At 35.8% G+C, this 23,814-nt stretch overlaps 1 pseudogene; it reads right to left on the bottom strand.

The window, feature by feature from the left end:
• Positions 1 to 21,638, bottom strand: part of LOC147355133 (uncharacterized) — a 41,996-nt pseudogene extending 20,358 nt beyond the window's left edge.
• Between the last annotated feature and the right edge of the window lie 2,176 nt (positions 21,639 to 23,814).

The following is a 23,814-nucleotide window of genomic DNA, read 5'->3' as shown; positions in this document are numbered from 1 at the left end:
AAAGGCTTTAGATTTGTGGCTGTGACCTGAAAGGCCTCAACATCTAGAATAAGGGTTGGAAAAATGACCCAGGCTTAAGTTTGGCCATAACTTGGTTTAGTTTATTAAAGATGGTACAAAAACAGATGAATATGCAATAAAGAGTATATGTGACTTGCAAAACCTAAAATATTTACAATCTCATCCTTGACAGAAAAAGAGATGTTTGCTGACTACTACTCTAGAACATGGAGCTAGAAATCTTAAGAAATAAACTGGAAATAAAATTTTGGTATATTAAAATGAATATGGATAAATTTAGACTTCTGGTTATTCTCTCTCTCTTTTTCTCATTGTCTCTCTTCTCCCCCACCCCCTTTCTCTTGACAGTACTAAGCACTGGGATCAGGAATGTCGTATCATCAGGAATAGCTCTCCAGGGACTTGCATAATGGCTTGCTTGCCCTCTTTGGTGGCTTTGGTATTCCATTAGTTCTCAGCTTCTTCAAATATTAGTCTCAAGGGAGTCTTGGCTCTGAACTAATTTGACTTCTGAGGTCTTCCTCCATTCTCATGGAAGCTCGGCTCCATGTAGGCATCAAGACCTCTCTGTCAGAGAATGAGCAAAATTAAAAATTGGGAAGTATGAATGTTGTAATTTATATTTTTTAAACTTTAGACTCAAAGACAAGAGAATTTGATTTGAAATGTTTACTCCAGAGATGATTTTGTTTCCTTTTCTTTGCTGGGTGGTAGGCTGTGTTACCTTACTCCTTGGAAGAAAAGCTATGACAAGCCTAGATAGATTATTAAAAAGCAAAGACATCACTTTTCTGACAAAGGTCCATATAGTCAAAGCTACGGTTTTTCCAGTAGTCATGTACAGATGTGAAAGTTGGACCATAAATAAGACTGAATGTCAAAGAATTGATGCTTTCAAACTTGGGTGCTGAAAAAGACTCTTGAGAATACCTTGGACAGCAAGGAGGGCAAACCAGTCAATCCTAAAGGAGATCGACCCTGAATACTCTTTGGAAGGAGACTGATGCTGAAGCTGAAGCTCTGATACTTTGGCCCCCTAATATAAAGAGCTGACTCACTGGAAGAGACCCCAGTGCTGGGAAAGATTGAGGGCAGGAGGAGAAGGGGACGACAGAGGATGATATAGTTGGATGGTGTCACTGATTCAATGGACATGAGTTTGAGCATATTCTGGGAGATAGTGAAGGACAGGGAGGCCTGGTGTGCTGTATTCCATGGGGTCACAAAGAGTTAGACACAACTGAGTGACTGAACAACAGCAACAAGGCTATGTTACCAACCCAGAATTGCTCTAATCATCTTAACCTCCATTTGGGATAAGCACTTTGATATGTGAAATCCTCCCATTTTTGAAGGCACTCCTGGCTTATTCAGCTTCTATCTCCCTGTGACATTGGTTTTCTATTTCATTTTCCAGTTTCTACTCTTTTTCTTTTCATTTTTTTTAATCCTTAAGATTTATACTACTTTTCTATGAGCTCAGAATGCATTAAAATATGCTTTACCCATATTTCCTACTACTTGAGTATATCTGGTATTTTATGAACTCTGCTACCCCAAGCAAGAGCCCCTCCTCTGTATTCTGAAAGTTTCAGCTAGGACATATTTTCAAAATGTAATTCTGAATATTTTGCTCTTTTTATAAATCCTAAAAAGATACTTCAATACTCTTTACATAAAACCCATACTTCTTTAATGGGCCATGCAGAAGCTGTTCTATACCTTCTTCTCCAAATTCCACCTTCACGCTTTCCCTGTAATGATCAAGTTCTGGCCATACTGCTCTTTAATCATTCAGTCACTTTCTGGCTGCTTCTGGTCAATCAGGTCTGGGCTTACATGGCACTCTTAAATTTCTTCCCATAGCTCAATAGGTCCTCTTACTGTGTGTTTGCTTCACAGCTACAATTTGCTTTTACTTACCACAACTTGCAATTATATGTTCATATTTGAGGGCAGAACCCGTTTATTTTTATTTTGAATAATCATCTGTCTGCATATGAGTTGGCAGATAGAGTTCAATCAGTTCAGTTCAGTTCAGTCTCTCAGTCGTGTCCGACTCTTTGCGACCCCTTGAATTGCAGCACACCAGTCCTCCCTATCCATCACCAACTCCCAGAGTTCATTCAGACTCACATCCATTGAGTCAGTGATGCCATCCAGCCATCTCATCCTCTGTCATCCCCTTCTCCTCCTGCCTCCAATCCCTCCCAGCATCAGAGTCTTTTCCAATGAGTCAACTCTTCGCATGAGGTGGCCAAAGTACTGGAATTTCAGCTTTAGCATCATTCCTTCCAAAGAAATCCCAGGGCTAATCTCCTTTAGAATGGACTGGTTGGATCTCCTTGCAGTCCAAGGGACTCTCAAGAGTCTTCTCCAACACCACAGTTCAAAAGCATCAATTCTTCGGCGCTCAGCTTTCTTCACAGTCCAACTCTCACATCCATACATGACCACTGGAAAAACCATAGCTTTGACTAGACGGACCTTTGTTGGCAAAGTAATGTCTCTGCTTTTGAATATGCTATCTAGGTTGGTCATAACTTTTCTTCCAAGGAGTAAGCGTCTTTTAATTTCATGGCTGCAGTCACCATCTGCAGTGATTTTGGAGCCCAGAAAAATAAAGTCTGACACTGTTTCCACTGTTTCCCCATCTATTTGCCATGAAGTGATGGGACCAGATGCCATGATCTTCGTTTTCTGAATGTTGAGTTTTAAGCCAATTTTTTCACTCTCCTCTTTCACCTTCATCAAGAGGCTTTTTAGTTCCTAGAGTTCAATAAATTCAGTAAATATTGTTGCATGAATGAATGAACATGTGGAAAAATGAAAACTTCTGACTTAATGACAAATAATTTTCTATAAGATTCAAACTAAAACATAAAACAAAATCAGGTCCTAGTATATCTAGGTTTGATGAAAATGGAGTGGTTTTGAGTTATTTAATAATGATAATTATCAAAAGCTTTCATTAAGCTGCTGTTTTATTTTTGGTACCTCTGAATAACATTCAAAATGATTGGTATAGTTTCTGATCCCAAAGGGATCAGCAAATGGTGACTGATGATGCTGAGGAATGTACAATAAAAGTTTTAAAAAGAGTTATGCCTGTCCCACTGTCGTTCAAGCATGTGTTCTAATAATGCAATAATTCTTCTGTTTTCCTCTAGGTTTTTTTTTTTTTTTTTTTTAACAACACATTCTAGCAGTCCTTTCTGAGTATAAGCTTCCTCAGGACATGAAAATGCATTTAGTGTCAACCTAGTTTTTAACATACCAAAATGAGTACTAAAAGGAGAGAGAAAAACAAGGAATGGAGAAAAAAATATAAACAGTAGAGTTACATGTAGTATACTTGACTGTGCTAAACCCTCATCAGAGCTAGAAAAAAAGATACTCTTTACTAAGAATGCTAACATTTTCAAAAAAACCACTTAAATCAGGGCATGGGTTAGTGCATATTTTCCAAGGGACTCTATTTCCAGTCAGAATCAGACATTTTCTGACAATGGGCAACTACCTTACATTTTTTCAACTGCCATTTCAACTGCTATCATGGTGTCCAATCCTCAATGCATTTTGAAGCAATTTCAAACCTCTCACAATTTTCAATGATTTAATTAAAACAGCCTAGTTCTATCAGGAAGTTACTTTTCTCTAAAATTTCAACATATCAGTAATATTAAGATTTCTTTGGACACCTTTTTAGTAAACTTCCTGGATAGTAAATGAGCCAACAGGTTTTTCTGTCATCTAGTTCCTCATAATTGCACTATTAATTTATCAAAGAACTTCCAGCTGCCCAAATATTATCTTAAAAAAAAACACGTTTATTTCATTAGTTATTAAATTGTAATCTCTTGACTCTCTTTAAATATTTTAATTTACTGGTTTTCAACTATATATTGCTCATATATTGCTGAAAAGAATTAAGAGAAATATCATATTTGTCATACTTTTAATGTTCACTATATCTTTTATTATATATTTAAATAACTTAAAAATATACAGTTTTGGCAAAATTTACAGCCTTACATTTTTTAACAAAATAGTTAAACCATTCTTTTAAATATCTCCGATGGAATCTAAACAATCATAGATATTTAATGCTATATAATCTTATTAAAAGTACATGAACAAGATTTTTTTATATAATGAAACGTTTACATCATTCTTTTTTCTCCTGCAGAACAAATTTCCTACAACTAAGGGAAAAAGAAAAGGCCACACTGAGATGGATAGGAGGGGCAGAGAGGCAGTCTAATCAGAACCCACACCCCTGATGTGACAGCTTGTGAGCAGGGATATCACAACTATGGAGCTTTCCCTAGGAGCAAGGGGTCAGATTCCCCAACCTGGGGACCTATATTGGGAAGACAAATTCCCTTGGCATCTGACTTTGAAAACCAGTGAGGCTAATGTCTCAGAGAGTGGAAGGGATGTGGAAAACCAAGACTCTACTCTTGAAGGGCTCATGCTCAAACCCACCTGCTCAGCGCCGAGTGTAGAGGCAGCAGCTTGAAACGTGCTTCGGTCATATGAGAGGGAGACTCATTGACTAATTTCAGCTAGAGATCTGGTGGAACTTTTTCTGAGGATGGAAGCACTAGCAGGCATGATCTTTTCTATTTTATGCTTTTAGTCTTCTTCCATCTAGCTGCCCCAGGTACCATGTAAGTCACTCTCCTAGTTAACGCCTTGAGCCCTTCCCAGGTTTTTCCAAAGACCAGTCCCACCATCCAGTCTCTCTGGCTGGTGCTCCAAAACAGCTCTCACCTCATCCTACTTGGGATGAGAAAATATGTTCATCCCTATGTTCACTACACCATTATTTATAATAGTCAAGATCTGGAAGAAAGCAAAATGTCCATGGATAGATGAATGGATAAAAAAGATGTGACATTACAATGGAATATCAGCCAGCCATATAAAAGAAAGGAATCTTTCCATTTATAAAAGCGTGGATGGACCTAGGGCATATAATAGGGCTTCCCTGGTGGATCAGTGGTAAAGAAACCACCTGCAATACAGGAGATAGTTTGAAATCCTTAAACAATTTAATTATACCAAACACTTTTTTACTTAGAGGCAACTTTTAGACCTGATATAATCAGAGAACAGAAATATCATTAATTTAATTATACCTTTGCCTATACAACATTTTTAATAAAATATTATTATATTACCACACTCATTGAACATACTCTCATGGAAACCTTGGAACATCAGATTTAGTTTATTCAAACTATTTGGAAAATGTCTATCATGAAACCTAGTTGACAAAGCCATATCTCATTGTTAACTTAATCAGCCAAATCAGACTTGCCGCCTGTCAGAAAAAATTTAGCTTTATTTTTCAGTTCTAAAAATAGTTAATACAGTTTACTATGACAGTGTCTCACTTTTGAATTCAAAGAGGGTTAAAAATGGATGCTTTACATGAGTTTGCCTTCTAAAGGAAATAAAACATGACATTTTAATGTTTCTTTTTGATAATAATATCTCTGCTAGCATAGAACTCAATATTATTGTTTTTGATGATAATAAGAGGAAATGTCAAAGTGAAGGGAAAGTTGTTTAGTGTGTCCGACTCTTTGCAACCCTATGGAGCAGCCCGCTAGGCTCCTCTTTCCGTGAAATTCTCCAGGCAAGAATATTGGAGTGGGTAGCCATTCCCTTTTCCAGGGGATCTTCCTGATCAAACCTGGGTCTCCTGCATTGCAGGCAGATTCTTTACCATCTGAACCACCAGGGTAGGGGACGGAGAAATGAAGTCATTAGATGAAAATGTTTTATTATCATTACTACTCTTTCATATAGCTGAATTCAGAACGCCCTAACACCTCACTCTGTTGATAACAAGGAAAGACAAAGAGCTGTTCTGAGGTTTATAGTGTCTTAGTTAAAAGAGCTTAAGGGTTAACAGTAGTATTTCAATTTCCTATGTTTGGTATTTCAAAGGACTTACACTCAAGAGCAAAACCTCACGTGATGTATGTAAAAGTGAAGGAAAAGCCATTGAGGATGGAGGCATAGCAGTGGACAACTAGTATATGTTTAACAACTGACTCCAAAGAAAGGCACATGGGTATATACATACATAAGTTATAAATTTTACTGATCTAAAGCATGTGTAGCATACATTTTGCAGATAACAATAGTCTTCATTGTAAATTCTGTATAGGGAATTGATTCTCATAGAATGTTTTTGTTGATTGTTGCTAAACTGTTGTATTTATAACCAACCATGGACTACAACTGATGTCTGTGTGTGGTTCTGTCATGAATGTTGATTGATACTTTGACTACAATAACAGGAAAGATGGAAGTGAAACAACAAAGACACGTTGGAACTTGACTTGTTTGTCAATGATATGCCTGATGTCTTTGCTGAATCAGATTATAGTTTGAAATCTTGGAGGAGTATTTCCTCAAATTTTGTATGCTATGTGCAGTGTAATGTACACTTTTAAATTTTATCTGAATTATTAACATTTTTTCCTTCACTTTATTATGTCTCTTTTTCTTTCTGGGTGGGGGATGAGTGGGTGAACTGCGCCATGCAGCTTGTGGGATCTTAGTTCCCTGGCCGGGGATTGAACCTGGACTTCCCATGGAAGTGAAAGTGCTATCCTAACCACTGGGATACCAGGGAGCTTCCTCTCCCTTTCTTAGGCATAGCTAATCAGCAAACAATAAATCAAGCTCTCCTTTGCAGTGTTTGTTGACTTTTTTAGTGATTTTTAAGCTACATACCACTACATGTGGAATTTGAAAAAGATATGGAGCACTATTCCATAATATTTCTAACAAACAGATACAGTAGATATAAATAATCTCAAAAAGATAAATAATAGTAGAAAAAAGAGTAAAATTAAAGGAATATGGTGAGTTCTGAGTATTTGTTATCTTTGGTTTTTAATATAATTTGATTGTAAGTTTATATTAATTTTTGGTAATAGCTGAGTTTAACTGAATTGCAAAATTTCTGAAAATTTGATCTTTGATTCTTAGGATACAGTATGAACCAGTTCTATTCTACTATGCAGGGAAATCTAACAGCATAATTCTTTGACTACAGATGTGCAGAAAAGAGGACTTATGGACATTGAAATCTAGAAATTTATTCTCTGAATTTCCTAAGGGAATTGTTTTTAGATATCCCAGTTTATAATTTTCTGCCATATTCTTTCATATAGTCATTTAGATGGCCTTTTCTTTCTTTCTTTTTTTTTTCTGCAGTACTTTTTCATTGACACTGAAAATGATGTTTCTCTTTATTCAAGGCAAAAATAATCCAGACCTTGTTATTACCAATGCAAGGATTTTAGATCTAATTGTATCTATTATTCATGTCCCTATAGTGGTATTATACAATTCCATCTTAGCGCAGGAGTCATGGTGGGTAGAGCATCCTCTCCTACATTGAGACATTGGGTTTGACCATTTATATAGGATATGAAGATGTGCCACTCTGAACTCCATTCAAATAAGGACTCTGGCTTGCCTCAGATAGTGGGAATGCTAGCAACTGAGGAACTTCAGCTGACAGCCCATGAGGGGATTTCTTTGGCTCTAAGGAGGCTTCTTACCCAAGTTCATGCACTTCCAGGGGTGACTCATATCCAAAGACTGGCTGAGGTGTAAGTGAAAGGCCCCAGACATTTTGCCAGAATGGGTAACAGTTTGATGGGCCATTTCAGCTAGATCTGTGAGTTTGGATGACTCTCTTAATAGCTCAACTTCTCCCACTTCTCAATCCTACTTCTTCTTTCTTCCATGGGTGTTGATCCTGAGAAGACTTCAGCATAAACAAACTGAATGATAAACTTTGCTCAGAGTTTGCTTTCTGAAGAACCAAAATTGCAACAAATCATGTCAGAAGTGGTCTGGAAAAATAAGCAATAATATAGGATTTAGAGGCTGTATTACTCACCACCCAGTTGGAAATGACGTTCTTATCATTGGTGGTTAAGTAGGGCACCAATGGTACAAGTGGTGGTTTAACTGCTAAAATTCCAAAGGTGATGGATTTGACCACATATACGTAGGAAAGAGAAAGCATTCACTGTTGCAGTGTCTTAAGCATTTGAAAGGTTTGAGAACAATTATATCCAAAAGAGAAATGAGATTAAATGTCAATTGCTAACAATACTGACACTGTAGAAAAATATAATGACAGCCTGAGAGTTATTGACTGGCAATTGGAAATTGTCAGGTCAGTTTATTTCTTTCCCTTGGTTCTTGACTCACTGTAGCAAAGATCTGGAACAATGAACTAATTACAGCTCAAGCAGGCAATATTTCTTGGCTCTTGTCTCACTGTTACAAGGATTTGAAATATCAGACTAGTTACAGCTCAAGCAGACAGAACTTTTATTAAACAGACAGTGGATAGTACACTTCAAAGATGTAGGGGCAAGCCAACCCTAAAGGGGAGGCGATGATCCCTCTCGGCTTACCTTTTTATACTTCCCATCGCCTCCTCTTGGTTTTGCCCTGTGCAAAATAGGGCTTATACCCATCACCAATCAGGAAAGGGAATGCAAATAGGCATATGCTCAAAGCCAACCAGGGAAGAGAGCATATCTGGGCACATGTAAAATAGGAATTTTACATATTCATCTAGGTGGGCGTGGGCTGAGAGTTTTAACAACAACAGGCTCTATTGCGCATGTCTTTCCCATAATTCAGTTTGTTATTATCAGATGTATGTATGCATAGAGTATTTGTTGTTGTTCAGTCATTAAATCGTGTCTGTCTCTGTGAGACTCCATGGACTTGCTATCCTCTGACCTTTACTATCACCTGGAGTTAGTTCAAACTCATGTTCATTGAGTCTATGATGCCATCAAAATATCTCATCCTCTGCTGCTCCCTTCTCCTCTTGCCCTCAGTTTTCCCCAGGATCAGGGTCTTTTCCAATGAGTTGGCTCTTTGCATCGGTGGTCAAGTAGTGGAGCTTCAACTTCAGCATCAGTCCTTCCAATGAATAGTCAGGGTTGATTTCCTTTAGGATTGACCACTTTGATCTCCTTGCTTTCCAAGCAAGGGATTCTTAAGAGTCTTCTCCAGCACTGCAGTTTGAAAGCATCAATTCTTTGGCCCTTAGTCTTCTTTATGGTCTAACTCTCATTTCCATACATGACTACTGGAAAAACCATAGCATATAGACCTTTGTCAGGAAAATGATGTCTCTGCTTATTATTCAGGTTTGCCATAGTTTTTCTTTCAGGGAACAGGCAAATTTTAATTTCATGCCTACAGTCAATGTCCACAGTGATTTTGGGCCCAAGAAAATAAAATCTGCCACTGTTTCCTTTTTTCCCCACATATTTGCAATGAAATGATGGGACCAGATGCCATGATCTTAATTTTCTGAATGCTGAGTTTTAAGCCAATTTTTTTCACACTCCTCTTTCATCATCATCAAGAGGCTCTATTTTTGCTGAATATACCTACCATATTCAGCAAAAAAAGAAGTGTCAATCCTAAAAGGTTACATGCTACATGATTCAATTTATTTTACATTTTGAAATAGCAAAATTTTTAAATGAGAGAGATTAGTAGTTGCCTTGGTTACATACCAGGGGTAGGGTGGGGTGAGGAGAAGGAAGCAAGTATGGTAATAAAAGGTCAATAGGTTGAATTCTTGTGATAATAGAACTGTTCAGCATCTTGACTATGGTTATAGATACACAAGCCTACATGGTAATATTGTATAAGACTAAATACACACACACAAATGAGTATAGGCAAAATGGGAAATCTGAATAAAATCAATCGGTAGCTTGTATCAATATCAGTGTACTGGTTTTGATATTATCCTATAGATTTGAAAATATTACCATTGGTGTAAACTGATTAAGTTAAATGTTGGATTCCTCTATTATTTTTAATTAAAAAATCAAATGTCCAGTAGTACATAACCCAGGGTTGGAAGTAAGATTAAAGATTTAAAAAACTATTAATGTAATTCACTATATTAAAAAATTAAAAGGGAAGGATTCTGGTACCTTTGCAAACTATACATAATTTTGTATATTTCTGATACTAAGTTCTTATTAAAATAAATAAGCAAAACATCAAAACAAACCATCTTCTTGGTAATTAAGCTGAGGATAAAAATAAACTTCTTAACTGGGTGATCAAATGTCCATGCAATTTTTCATAACAAGTACCTTGCCTAATCATAAAATACTAGAAATATACTCACTGGAGCAGACAATAGCACTATAAACTCCAGCTTCTCCTCAATGTCGTTCTATAGATCCAATCCAATATTAAGAAAATAAACTTTAATAAGATTTAAAAGTGATGATAATACAACATAAGCTATCTTACTCGCAACTGATATGATTGCCTAAGGAAAAATAATATGCAACACAATTAATTAAAATCTATTAGGCCCAATAAAACAAAAGTGGTCAGAGTATAGATAAACTTACAAAAATTCATAGCTTTCTGTTTAGCAGAAATAACCAGTCAGGAAATGATCAAATAGAAAAAAAAAACAACACTACATCTAGAAAAGCAACAAAAACTATAAAGACTCTGGAAATAAACATAAGAAGTTTGCAAGCTCATTGAGGGACATAAGAAGGAACTGAATTAATGGAAAAATATTCCATGTTATTGGACGGGATGGAGGTCTGTTTTTTTGGAGAGATTACTAAGTTACTGGATGGGAAGACCAAATATTTTTTTAAAAGTCAATTTCCAAAAATTAAATTATTTATTAAGTAAATATTCTGTTGAAAATCTCAATGGAATCTTTTCTGTAACTTGATTTTAAAATTCATTTGGAAGAAAAACTTTAGCTAAAGAAATTTTGAAAAGAATACTAAATACTGCTCATATCCAAATATTCTACCAGTATTTTTGTACACATTATATTCAAGGGTGGATAATTTCTATGTTTGGGAAACTGCTCCAAGACACTGAGACGTATGGCAATTTTCTCAACTTATTCATAAGAGTTGAAAACTCTGATACTAGATGTAGTGCAGGAAAAAAACCCTATAAAGACAGTAATTAAATGATACTAGTTCTCACTCAAGAAGAGGCATTTTGATTAATAAAGCAGAAATGATCTGAGAAGCATATCCATGTATATATGGAAATTTAGTGATTAATAAATGTGGCAATTTTAATGAGAAAGAGCAGTCTTGCCAGTTGTATTTGATGAAAGTTTTATCCTCTCCTTCATTCCATCCATAAAAAAATTTATGCTGATTAGACAGTTATGTGTAAACATTTTTAAAGTAAATATATAAGATAATATGCTTTTACAAACTTGTGGAGAAGAACTTTGTAATTCAATTATCAAGGAAAAAAACTGAAATATCTGCCTTCACAAAAGTTTTAATTTTCTCTAAATAATGTCAAAATATAAAAATGTTTCTGAAAGAATTACCATTTACTATATATTTCAAATGATTTTTTTGTTGCTGTTGAAAATTCTTCAATATGTCATTTGTTAAGAGAAACAACCAATTTGTCAAAATAGCATAATGTTGACTTTGTAAAAATGATGCATTTTCTATATAAAATATACTAAACTACAAAGTGGCTATATAGTCATATATACATATGTATATACATATATATGTAGAATTGTGATGTCTTTCACTCTTACTCTGCATAGTTCTATATTTGTTTATTATTGTACCTTAGTAAGTTAAAGAAATTATATCTGACAGGATAAAATCATTATTGTCAGGATTACTTCGGTTTCAGCCTCTCATTCTTCCAACCTCTATATGCTAAGGCACTGATACCTGCAAGGTGCATTCTGATAGCATCTGGAGCTATTTTGATCAAGGCAGGTTGTGACTCAACAGTTTCTGTTTCCCTATATGTAGCACATCGAATACCCACTTGTAGCACATGTGCCCTGAAGGTCGTTGTGCTTGTTAAATTTCAGCTTTCTGGTACTCGTTTTCACATAATTTTCCAGCACCTTTTACTTTGGTAGCTTCTCTCTTTAGCACTTCAATTCTGTATCAGCCTGGACCCTTGCCCCAAAGCATGTGCTCTAGAACATCATCTCTGGTTTAGGATTGGGGCATGGCTGAGAAGTTCTTTTTTCCCAGCTTTGCTTTATTTATCACTGTGATTGAGTTAAATACCAATTCAGGTCTCTCTGCTTCTCTACACTCATTTGATTTAACTTCTGAGCCAAAGGAATCTTAGGGATGTTGGAATATTTCAGACAAGGTACATCACACTCATTGCCTGGGCATTATGTTGACTGCCAACCCCAAAGCCTAGGTAATTTCTTTCTGTGTGCTTCTGTCTAGCCTCAGGTGCCACCCTTTTCTCCACCAGTGAAGTCTAGGTTTTTCTTCATTTGTCCTTCAGTGTTCACTTTCATACAGCTCTATCTTTTTCTATGTCCTGAGAGGTTGACCTTTGTTGACCATATCACCAGTGGGATGATCAGAATGCTGGTGGGAACAAATTTCATTGTATTTATTCTACTGCTGGTTTCTTCCCACAAAGCCAAAACTCCTTTCAAAATGGCTCTCTCCTATTGTCAGCTTCTGGCAACTGCAACATTCCTTTATCCCTTCAAGCCTAGCAAAAGTAGCTATTGCTTATACAGGATTTTTTACTATATCTCTGAATTTTCCTTAATGTTGCCCATGTCTTCGTTATGGATTTGGTCTTAAAGTTTCTCCAAGCCACTGTTTTGGGTACGTGTTCTGCTAGCACTCTGATGCAAGTCTGGCTATTGCGGTTGGTAAGACTCAAGCCTAATAACTTTTTAGTTACAGCACTTAAAGTAGTATGAACGCTCATCCTTTGACTTGATTTTAAAAATCTGTTTTCTATTAAGGTAAACCATATTCAAAAAGTAAGAAACATAATGGTTCTTGATTCTTCTCTAATCATAGTTGGTATATTCTCTAATCACAGGCTGTACATAGTCACCCTGCATATTTAACTTATATGCAGAGTACATCATGCAAATTGTCAGGCTGGATGAAGCACAAGCTGGAATCAAGATTGCTGGAAGAAATATCAATAACCTCAGATATGCAGATGACACCAGCCTTATGGCAGAAAGCAAAGAAGAACTAAAGAGCCTCTTGATGAAAGTGAAAGAAGAGAGTAAAAGAGTTGGCTTGAAACTCAACATTCAGAAAACTAAGATCATGGCATCCGGTCCCATCTCTTCATGGTAAATAGATGCTTAAACAATGGAAACAATGACAGGCTTTATTTTCTTGGGCTCCAAAATCACTGCAGATGGTGATTGCAGCCATAAAATTAAAAGACACTTGTTCCTTGGAAGACAGACTATGACCAAACCAGACAGCAAATTAAAAAGCAGAGAAATTACTTTGCCAACAAAGGTCCATCTGGTCAAAGCTCTGCTTTTTCCAGTAGTCATGTATGGATGTGAGAGTTGGATTATAAAGAGAGCTGAGCACTGAAGAATTGATAATTTTGAACTATGGTGTTGGAAAAGACTCGTGAGAGTCTTTTGTATTGCAAGGAGATCTGACTAGTCAGTCCTAAAGGAAATCAGTCCTGGATGTTCACTGGCCACCTCATGAGAAGAACTGACTCATTGGAAGAGACCCTGATGCTGGGTAAGATTTAAGGTGGGAGGAGAAGGGAATGACAGAGGATGAGATGGTTGGATGGCATCACCAACTTGATGCACATGAGTTTGAGTGAGCTCCGGGAGTTGGTGATGTACAGGGAAACCTGGCCTGCTGCAGTCCAACGGGTTGCAAAGAGTTGACACGACTGAGCGACTGAACTGAACTGAACTGAATCACAGGTGGAAAATACTAAAGACACTTCATGTTTCTTAATCCGTGGTTAAAAACAATGGTATTTTAGGATTGATATCCATACTGATAAAATTAAATATAAATACCTACACTTATGAAATCAGAATTAACAATTGTCAACTTAGAAAACTCTTTTAAGTTCATGCTTAATCTATTCAGCATTACATTTTCTTTCTTTTCATTTCTTTCCTACTAAGTGTTGTGTTTGTGTGTGTTAGTTGCTCATATGTGCCTGACTCTTTGTGACCGCATGGGCTGTGCCTGCCAGGCTTCTCTGTCCATGGCATTTTCCAGGCAAGAATACTGGAATGGGTTATCATTCCCTTCTCCAGGGAATCTTCTTGACCCAGGGATCAAACCCAGATCTCTTGTGTTGCAGGAAGATTCTTTACTGACTAGGCCACATATTTTTCTGCATGCTTCTCTCATTAAATCATAATGAGATTTTCAGGTATTTTTATCTTGTCACCTTGCATTTTATATATGTTCAATTAACTATTTAACAATTTGATTAGAAAGCAGTCTTATATAAAGTAATTGAGGCTCTGGTTCAATATAACTGCTTTGTTCTTCTTTTTGGTGGTATACACTTATTCAGAAAGTGTCTGTTGAACATTTATTATGTGCAAGGCACTATTTTAGGGACAGGGATTTCAGAAAGCAAAAATTTACAGTGGACTGAAACCAAAGTATTTTTTTTTTTAGCAAAAAAATTAAAAACTTCAATGAAAAACAAGTCTTTTTAAAGAGTTGCTGCTGCTGCTGCTGCTAAGTTGTTTCAATCATGTCTGACTCTGTGTGACGCCATAGACGGCAGCCCACCAGGCTCCTCTGTCCACAGGATTCTCCAGGCAAGACTACTGGAGTGGGTTGCCATTTCCTTCTCCAAGAGTTTCTAGCCTTTGCCTTTTAATACACAACAGAACATTCTTATTATACCGTTTTTATGGAAAAATGCATTATAAGTATTAACGAACTTTAGGAGGATGCCTGGTTTTCAGTCTGTTTAAATTGAAAACTCTTTCTATATGACCCCTTTTAACATTTAGAAGATGCTCTGAAGACTTATAAATCTAGGTTAACAATCAGAACATTAAAAAAAGGTAATTTAAACCCTTGCTTTAAATCATTTTTGGCATTTCTCTTTCCCCACAAATGATAAGGAAAAACAAATTGAGACTTAGAAATTAATTAAATTTAGAACATTATGCCAAACATAAACTCTGGGAGTTGGTGATGTACAGGGAGGCCTGGCGTGCTGCGGTCCATGAGGTTGCAAAGAGTAGGACACGACTGAGCAACTGAGCTGAACTTATACCAAACAAGGTTTAACCATTACCATAAATTTTAAGTCAGAAAGAAATAATTACATTTGAAAGACACCTGTCTGGGATTGAAGCAAAAAGTACAGTGGGAAAGGATGCTTATTGACTTGTCCTTTTGGGAGTTGTTAGGCCTCAGTAGGTAATGTTAAGTCTGCTATGAATGATGATGTCATTCATTATTACGCCAGGAGAAGATCCTCAGTTCCCAGAAATGCTGACCATCTGTCCTGAAATATGTTCACCATATCACTCATACCACAAAATCTTCTTTCCAGGCTCCTTAATTTTGTGGCTGTATCCATTTTCAAGTTTAGCTAGGTAAAGAATTTCTGTTCCTGTAAGATGAGTCATTAATCAAATCTTAGGATAGCTTTTGTCAGAAAATTTTAAATGTGATTTTAAACATAGGACATAAATGCCTTTTACTTAGTTCTTTGAATTTTCAATGCTTTATTTACCCTTATCATTCTATTTAAAACTGAAGTTATGAATCCTATATCTTTTGCACCCGTTTATCCATTCCCCTTTTCATAGACTGTAGAGGGAGGCAGTAGCTTCAGTCACTTTGTGTCTAGTGGAAAATGATAGAGTGATCTGATAGGTCTTTTTCCAACCTCAAAAACTTCATCTTCCTGAAGGGGAGGTTGCACTTGCCATTTGCTCTGCCACATTTCGAACATTTATCACTGTCGTTTAGAAGCCTTGCCTTCCATCCTGCTGAGGGTGTGCATGTGCTATTTCTTGAAAAGTGTCATGCTGATTACTCTTATTTTTAGATCTAGAGTGTGGTTGTTTCCATTTGTTTCACAGCCTACCAGCAAATAGATGGCTATAGTTTTCCAGCCAGACTTTATTCATGGGGTTTCCCATTCCTATATTTGTATGAATGCTAGAAAAATCTCCCATGCATAAAAATACTTGCACTGTAGGTAAGACTACACCTGTGAACTATGCTTTAAAACTCAGCTTTAAAAACAGCCCTCTTGGGGAATTACTTACAATGAATCAATACTTCCAGAGCTTCCGTGTTCAAGTTGCCTTTAGCGATAAATTATTGTGTTAGCTGATTCTGAGATTGTTTGTGAACATTTATTTGTTTCTAATAGGCACCTATAAATCTCAGAAAATACACTCTATTGGAAAGCTAGTACATTTGATTTGCAGATGTTTGGGTCACAAAGTATAACTTCAATTTAGAAAAGAGGCAATCGATAGAATAATTCATTTTCTACATACCTCTCAGTTACTTGATATTAAACCTGCCTAGAAACTCCTCTGTAGTGGACAATGTGATTGTCTTGCAAACATATATTTTATTCTTTTTCCAATGTGAAGGCCACTCTGTAGCCCCAGTGTGTAGCAGTTGTGTGATTTGGGAGAAAGAAACTCAACCCTGATTGTTAATCTCTGTCTCTTGACACAGTGATTAGTTTAGTGATAGGTGTGTGACCCTGTTCATAGCCAAAGACTGCAAGATGGTTTCCTGGCTAGAGGGCTTCACTCAAAGATGGCCCAAATAAGCATGGACATTAGCACTTGTGTTTCTTAGGTATGGGAAGCAAATGTATTTCCCCATTCTAGGACCACCACCATCATGCAACCTGCATAAAAAGGCAGCATTGAGAACAGACTGCCCTGGAGTTATGCAGTGTTCAATGAGCACAATCACAAATGAAGCCCTGGTTGCCACTGGTGACAATCTTGTGACCCTGGAGTGAAACCACTCTGAGGACAAAGCTGACATAAGAGTAGAGCTGAGAGTATTGCAGAATAAGGATGTTGTGTGTGCAGGCAAATGATTTTGTAACATGGCATCATTATATTCATGGTATTAAAGTAAAGTTGGCATGTATTATATCTTATGTTTTATTTTAATTTATCTGAAGAAAAGATCAGTGTAATGCTTAAGGTATATACAATACCTTTTTATTTAGTTAATTGTTCAAGTTTTACTTTACCTTTGCATTCTCTTTAAAACTAGAGTTATGAATCCCATAATAATTTGAGATTTTTTTGCACCCATTCTATCCACTCTCCTTTTTGAAGACTTCAGAAGACAGACAGTAGTTTCAATCACTTTGTCACTGAAGAAAAGATAAATTGAAGAACTTGAAGGGAAGTTAAATTCATGGAAAATTTTTACCACGAGGATTATTGGTTGTTTAAAAATTACCATTAAAGTAACACAATTTATGAAAATAGTTTAGAGTTTAAGATCAATCTGTTTTCTTCTAATAAATGCCTCAGTTTTAGCGAGTAATACTATGAAGGAGGAGACAATTAACATTGTTCACTTTCTTTCTCCTCCTATTTTTGAGCTCGAAAAGGGTCATCATACTTATGTTCTTTTATGCATCAAAATTCCCTTTTTTTGTCTTTTGATCTTAGTTTTACATGTGAACAGATTTACTGCTTACCAATATCCCCTTTCCCTTAGCTTCTTCATCCCTGACTTCTTTTATTTGAGTCGTCTTGTGGTCAGCTGAATGTCCTTTTTGAGAACTCGCTTTATCAAGTGGTTCATGAGTATTATATTATCTGTCCACCCTTGTAGAGGATACGTGTTCCTCATTTTCATAATTAAATAACACCTTAACTAGACACACTTTTCTTTGATAACACTTCCTTTCCCTTGGAATTTCATAAATACTTCCCTGATGGTTCAGCGGGTAAAGAATCCGTCTACAATGCAGGAGAGACAGGAGACATGGATTTGATCCCTGGATCAGGAGTGTCCCCTAGAGAAGGAAATGGCAACCCACTCCAGTATGCTTGCCTGGAGAATTCCATGGACAGAGGAGCCTGGTGGGCTACAGTCCGTAGGGTCACAGAGAGTCTGATACTAGTGAGCACACAAGCATAAGCACCTCATTTTTCCTGGCACTGAAGACATCAGAGACTACTTCATTTCCCACACCCCCTCATAGATGACTTTTTCTAATTTAATGGATAAAGAATTATTTCTTAATTCCTGAATTTCTATAACTTAGCTCTGATTTATTTCTATCTCAGTAACTCTAAATTAAATTTTCCAAATAAAACTTATTTCTTTAATTTGGTTATTTAAGTCTTCCTAAACTTTAGTGCATTTTTCCTGTATTACACCTATGAATGATTTAGATTTTGCGTGTGTGTGTTAGATGTCTCTACTTAAGAAACACAAGTTACTTCTATGCTGTTTCTTCCTTACTCATCCTTCTTATCCATCATCACTGCTCTAGTTATTTAAATCTTTTTGCCTCTGTCTCTGTGTTCGTTTGATTACCTTAAGCCTTTTATACAACATTAATTTTATTTGATTGTAGCCAGGTCTGTCCTGATTTCTGTTATTTGAGAGTTTTCTTATTGTGTCAAAAGTTGTGTGTTTTAGTTCTTTATTTTCTTAGCTTTGCCATTCTCTCTTGCTTTATATTTTGTTGTTATAACATCTCACCTTTGAGCTATCATATTTCTCCTTACTTTAAAAACTTTAAATTTCTTTACTAAAGTCTTTTATAGAGCAAAACACTGGTAGGAAATCAACCATGTTTCCTGTATTATGTGTGCTACAGTATTATTTTTTCTATAGTATATTTGTATGGCTTTTATACCATTTCTTTTTATTTTTAGATACTCATCATCATTGCTTATGATGAATTTAAGTAGCTCCATCCAGATCCTTTTGTTTGTGCAACAGAATTCTTTCTGAGACTTAACATCCTTCTGACATAAATGCATTTATCTTTCAGCTAATGTTTACCCTCTCCCTGGCACCATGAGAGGAGAATAATTTCTTGCCATATTGGTTTTGGACTTCACCATTGACATTGATTTTGGACTTTATATTTTATGGTTAATGGGATGTGAGCAAAGATGTTGTGAACAGGCTTTGAATGTGCTTGTACGATGACTTGTCCTTCTGGACTTCTACCTTCTGCTATGAGGGAAAGCTGCTCTAGATAGCTGCTAGTTCCAGAATATAGTTATGTGTGGGGCAAAATTAAACCAGCTCCATCCTTGAACCAATCCAAGACTCTCTCAGTTAAGCCTAGATTTATCACAGCCACCTCACAGACCCATGAGTGAGAAAAATAAATGTCTTTTTTTTTTTTTTTTTGTCCCTCAGTTCATGGGGATGTTTGTTTTTCAGCACTATTATGACAGAAATTGAGTAATACCTCTTTTCATTTTATTTGGAAATAGTTGGTCTATTCCATTCAAATGGACTGTTTTCAAAGTACTTTTCTAAGGCCTCAGACTATAAAGGTGGGAAAGGGATCGCATAGCTGAGACTGAGACAGACCTAGGTAAGGGACTTGTGTTCTTCTCTCTTCTGAGATCCCATTAAATGTCCTGTATCATGGAGACATCTCACTGTTAGGGCTTCAACATCTTTTCCATTTTAGTAAAATGGCATGAAAGATGTTAGACCTTGGTGGCTGTTTTCCCTTGGTGGCTATGTCCTTGAGGTGGTCTTGCCTTGATATTTTAGCATTTTAGAGTTTTCTCTGATATTTCCCTGGGCCATTTAATCACTGCCTTAATCTATTTGCCCTCAAATTGATAGAGCGATATAAATTCTTAAAGCTTTATTGAGACATATGTTCTTTCCTTGTCAATAGCACTAGGGAAAGAGAGTTAAATAGCCATGTCATTTTATTTACTTTTAGACACATCTGGATGTTTGGTTTTGGTTTCTTCTTTTAATTATGAAATTGTTTATTCACTTGTTTACTTAATATATATTCATCTTACTAGGCAACGGAGACAAGGACCTCATGGTCCTAGTTTATTTTACAGTCCTAAGCTGGAATTCATTTATGTGTCATGTAGAAATGCCAAGTGGAAGTTTTAAACAATTAATAGATATAAGTTCAAAATGTATTTTTATATAGGAAGTACATTGCCTGTTAAAAATAAAAAAGAAACTAGCTGAGAAAAACTTTTTTTCTAAAAATATGTTCCTAGTATATTATATATCTCAAGTAGTATTTTAGTTCAACTTGAAATAATCCTCCTTTTAGTACTGTATATGAAAATGTAAAAGATTAAATAATGACATAAACCCATGGTTTTGGTGTTTTTGACTTCATACTATATATTTATATACTGAATAATAGGATGTCTGCTAAAAGTCAATAAAATAAGGTATTTCATTAATATGTCTCACCAGTATATTACACTAGACATAAAAATAAATAATTAAATTTTCTAATGCCACTTTATATACATGAGTCCACTAATTGATACCTCCTTATGCAAGTTATCTTTTTATATTGTAGTGTCTTATTTTTGCTTGATTTAAATCTGACCTAATTTATTAAGGAGGTATGCTAGTATATGACCCAAGTGTTTTCAAATACTCCATTAAGAATGAACTTGAATATTTTTTATATTTAGTACATCAGTAAATAGAGAATGGCTTAGAAGAAGCATCTTTCATCTAAAAATGATAAAGGGATCTATAGAAATATTTGCTGAAATTAGTGTGTAGTAGATTAGGTTATGTATTATACAATGATAATATTTATTTTAGAAATCGGTCTTCTGTGCAAAGCCTAGCTTTAATAGGGAGTAAAGGAGGAAGGTAAATGACTATATTGTGTATCAATTTTGCTAGTTTTCTTGTATTATCCCCCTAAATTTATACCTTAAACAAAAAGATGGAAATTTATTCAGCAAAACACAAGCAATCAAACCAAATGAAAGTGATCTGAGTAGCAAGTTATCTTGCTTATAATGTGGAATGGAAGCAAATAAGCATGAATAGAAGAAAATCACCTCTTCTTGATGGCTGGTATGGGGTCGTTTAGTATTTAAATCAACTTTAATTACTGGCAAGCGGATTTGTTCATTAATGGTTTGCCTGTAGCAACAAAAATAGCACACTTAACAATGTTGTTAAAATACTATAGGGAAACATCATCTTCAGTCATGGATATTGCCTGGAAGTTCAGTTTAGGTTGATTTACCCAGGATCATTTATTAAATCAGTGGTAACGAAAGTTTCAAATTCTTAGTCTCTGAGTTCTGTTGCTTCTACTTTCTGAACTGTGCTCTCTTTTAAGTTACTAATATACCATAGATTTTTGTGATTTGTTAATTAGCACTGGTGGTGTATTTATGTTATTATTACTGAGTGGTTGGCTAGGATTGGCAGAGACCAAATATTGTAAGAAAATGTTCCACATTACCAGGAATTCTAGTGTATATTTTGATTCATGTTTTGAGTCAGGTTCATGTATATTGCTTTTAGATCAAACAGAGAACATTATATGAATTATTTTAGAGCATTAGAAAGCATTTCAAATTATTTAGATATCTGATACAAAGTAATTTGTTTTATTCCAAGACTTTCTAAACACAGTATTTGATCCACATTTTAGGGATGCCTCAGAAGTGAAAATAAACCTGTGTTTAAAAGCTGACCTGTCTCTTCTGAACAGGCCGTCTTGAGGGGTGCTCGCAGAGTGGAGCTGTCACGGCACTGGGTTAACTGTGACATTTTGAAATGATTGTGGTTGTAGAGCTTCCTGCAGGCAGTTACTGCTTGCTCTGTTAAATTGCACACATTTTTCAGTCAAAGATTTTCCTGGCTGCATCAAAGGTGTTGAGTAACTGTGTTAACCTCGGTGTGTTTTGGCAATAGGAGATCAAGTAAAAGTCAATAAATGTCTCCCACAGCCCTGATAAACTCCAAGGGCACAAACAGAGGTGTTTATGAGCTGTGGGGGACAATTTGGTCAAGTATACGTTTCCCTTCAAATTGCTTATTGCCATTTTAGTGTTAGCAGAACATATTTTAAGTCACTTCTTTGACAGAACATATTGGTTGGCATTGCGTAGGCTTCTGTGTTTTTTAGGAGACAGATGGCAGTCACCCATTTTTGTGCACTCTTATCTTTTAGCTTTAAGTATCACATTTACTGGTGAGCTGGACTTTGTTCTAATTTTTTCTTCTTTTCATTTTGAGCAGTCCTATGTTATAATATCTCTTTACAAAGAATTGTTAAGATGGGTGCCTAGGAAGTCATGATTTTAAATAGTTTAAGAAGGAAGAGATTTCTAAAAATGGGTTCAGATCTGTGACTGAGTTGCTTTCTTTTTTTCCCCCCTTTTTAAAAAAACTAAATTAATTTATTTCAATTAGAGACTAATTACTTTACAATATTGTATTGGTTTTGCCATACATCAACATGAATCCACCACGGGTGTACACTTGTTCCCCATCCTGAACCCGCCCTCCCACCTCGCTCCCCGTACCATCCCTCTGGGTCACCCCAGTTCACCAGCCCCAAGCTTCCTGTATTCTGCATCGAACTGGACTGGCGATTCATTTCTTATATGATATTCTACATGTTTCAATGCCATTCTCCCAAATCATCGCCGCCACCCCCCCACAGAGTCCAAAAGACTGTTCTATAACATCTGTGTCTCTTTTGCTGTCTCCCTTTGAATATGTTGTTTTCATTTCTCTTCTGCCTTGTGAATATTTTAGAAAGATGGTCATAGATATTGTCAACATAGGTATACACTAACTAGAAAAAGCCCTCCATGTTATTCTTTTAGCTTTTTGGAAGTAAAAACCATTAAAAATGTAACAGGATTTTACTTGTATTTGTGTTACTCTTTTGAAAAGTATGCTGTCATATATATAAGTTATAAAGAATATATACATCTCTAAAATTTTAAAATTTAGATATTGGTCAAAATATTATCTTTGGAAATACAAGTTAAAATTTGTGATCCTTTGATGTGAATATGAACATAGGTGTATTTTTAAATGAAGTAAAATATAAAATGTTAAGTAATTCATGGTTCACTTTTTCCAGTTCTTCTAACACAAAGCAAAATATGATTTTTTTCTAAATTTTAGCACTATATTTTTGTACTTTGGTTATAGAGACTGACATGTAAGTAATGATTTTATTTTCTTGGGAGAAAAAAGGGTAGCTAATTAATTGAAATATACTTAATTTAAAGTAACTGTATTTTTCATCTATTTAGTTATTCTAGAATATATTCAAATTGTTCTTAGGATTTTTGATAGGTACAGGTTACAATACAATTTGACATTCTTTTTTTTTCCTTTTTATAGTAGCATGTTTGTGGTAATAAATCCAGCTATGTGATGCAATTACTGCTCCTTTAGAACCTCGATTTCTTTGTGCAGTCCAGTTTCTAGACAAAATTATATATAGAAGCTTGGATTGCAGACAGTCTTTTTTATAGAATTCATAGCCTCTCTTAGTGCTCTGATCAGTTTCCTAAGAATTTCAGAAGCTCTCCCTTTAATCTAGCTCTGAACTGTTTCAGTTCTGGGTTATTCTACTACCACTGCTTTCACTTCTGGTCCAGTTACTTCCTAATCTGGTCCAGTATCTTCCGATGGTTGTAATATCACTGAATCTCTTTCACTAAGTCCACAAATAACCTATTTGCCAAAACTAATGGCTTCTTAATAATTCTTATCCTCTTAAGAATTTTCATGTCTTTGCACTGTGAGGCTATTGACAACTTCTTTCTATCCCTTCCTTCTGTGGCCTCTGTGACAAGATTTTCTCTGCTAAGACTGCTCTTTTTCAGTCTCCTCCAGGGAAATCTTACCCAGTGCCACAGTTACAATTTCCACTATATGCTGTTGACTCCAGAATTTTTATCTCTGTTGCTGACGTCTTTTT

This window comes from Bos grunniens, chromosome 17, assembly GCF_055505025.1.
Source record: "Bos grunniens cultivar Pamir isolate PY7600 chromosome 17, Bosgru_T2T1.0, whole genome shotgun sequence".
NCBI classification, from domain to species: Eukaryota; Metazoa; Chordata; class Mammalia; order Artiodactyla; family Bovidae; genus Bos; species Bos grunniens.
The sequence above is the reverse complement of the archived record's forward strand: the minus strand, read 5'-3'. Positions and strand labels throughout refer to the sequence as shown.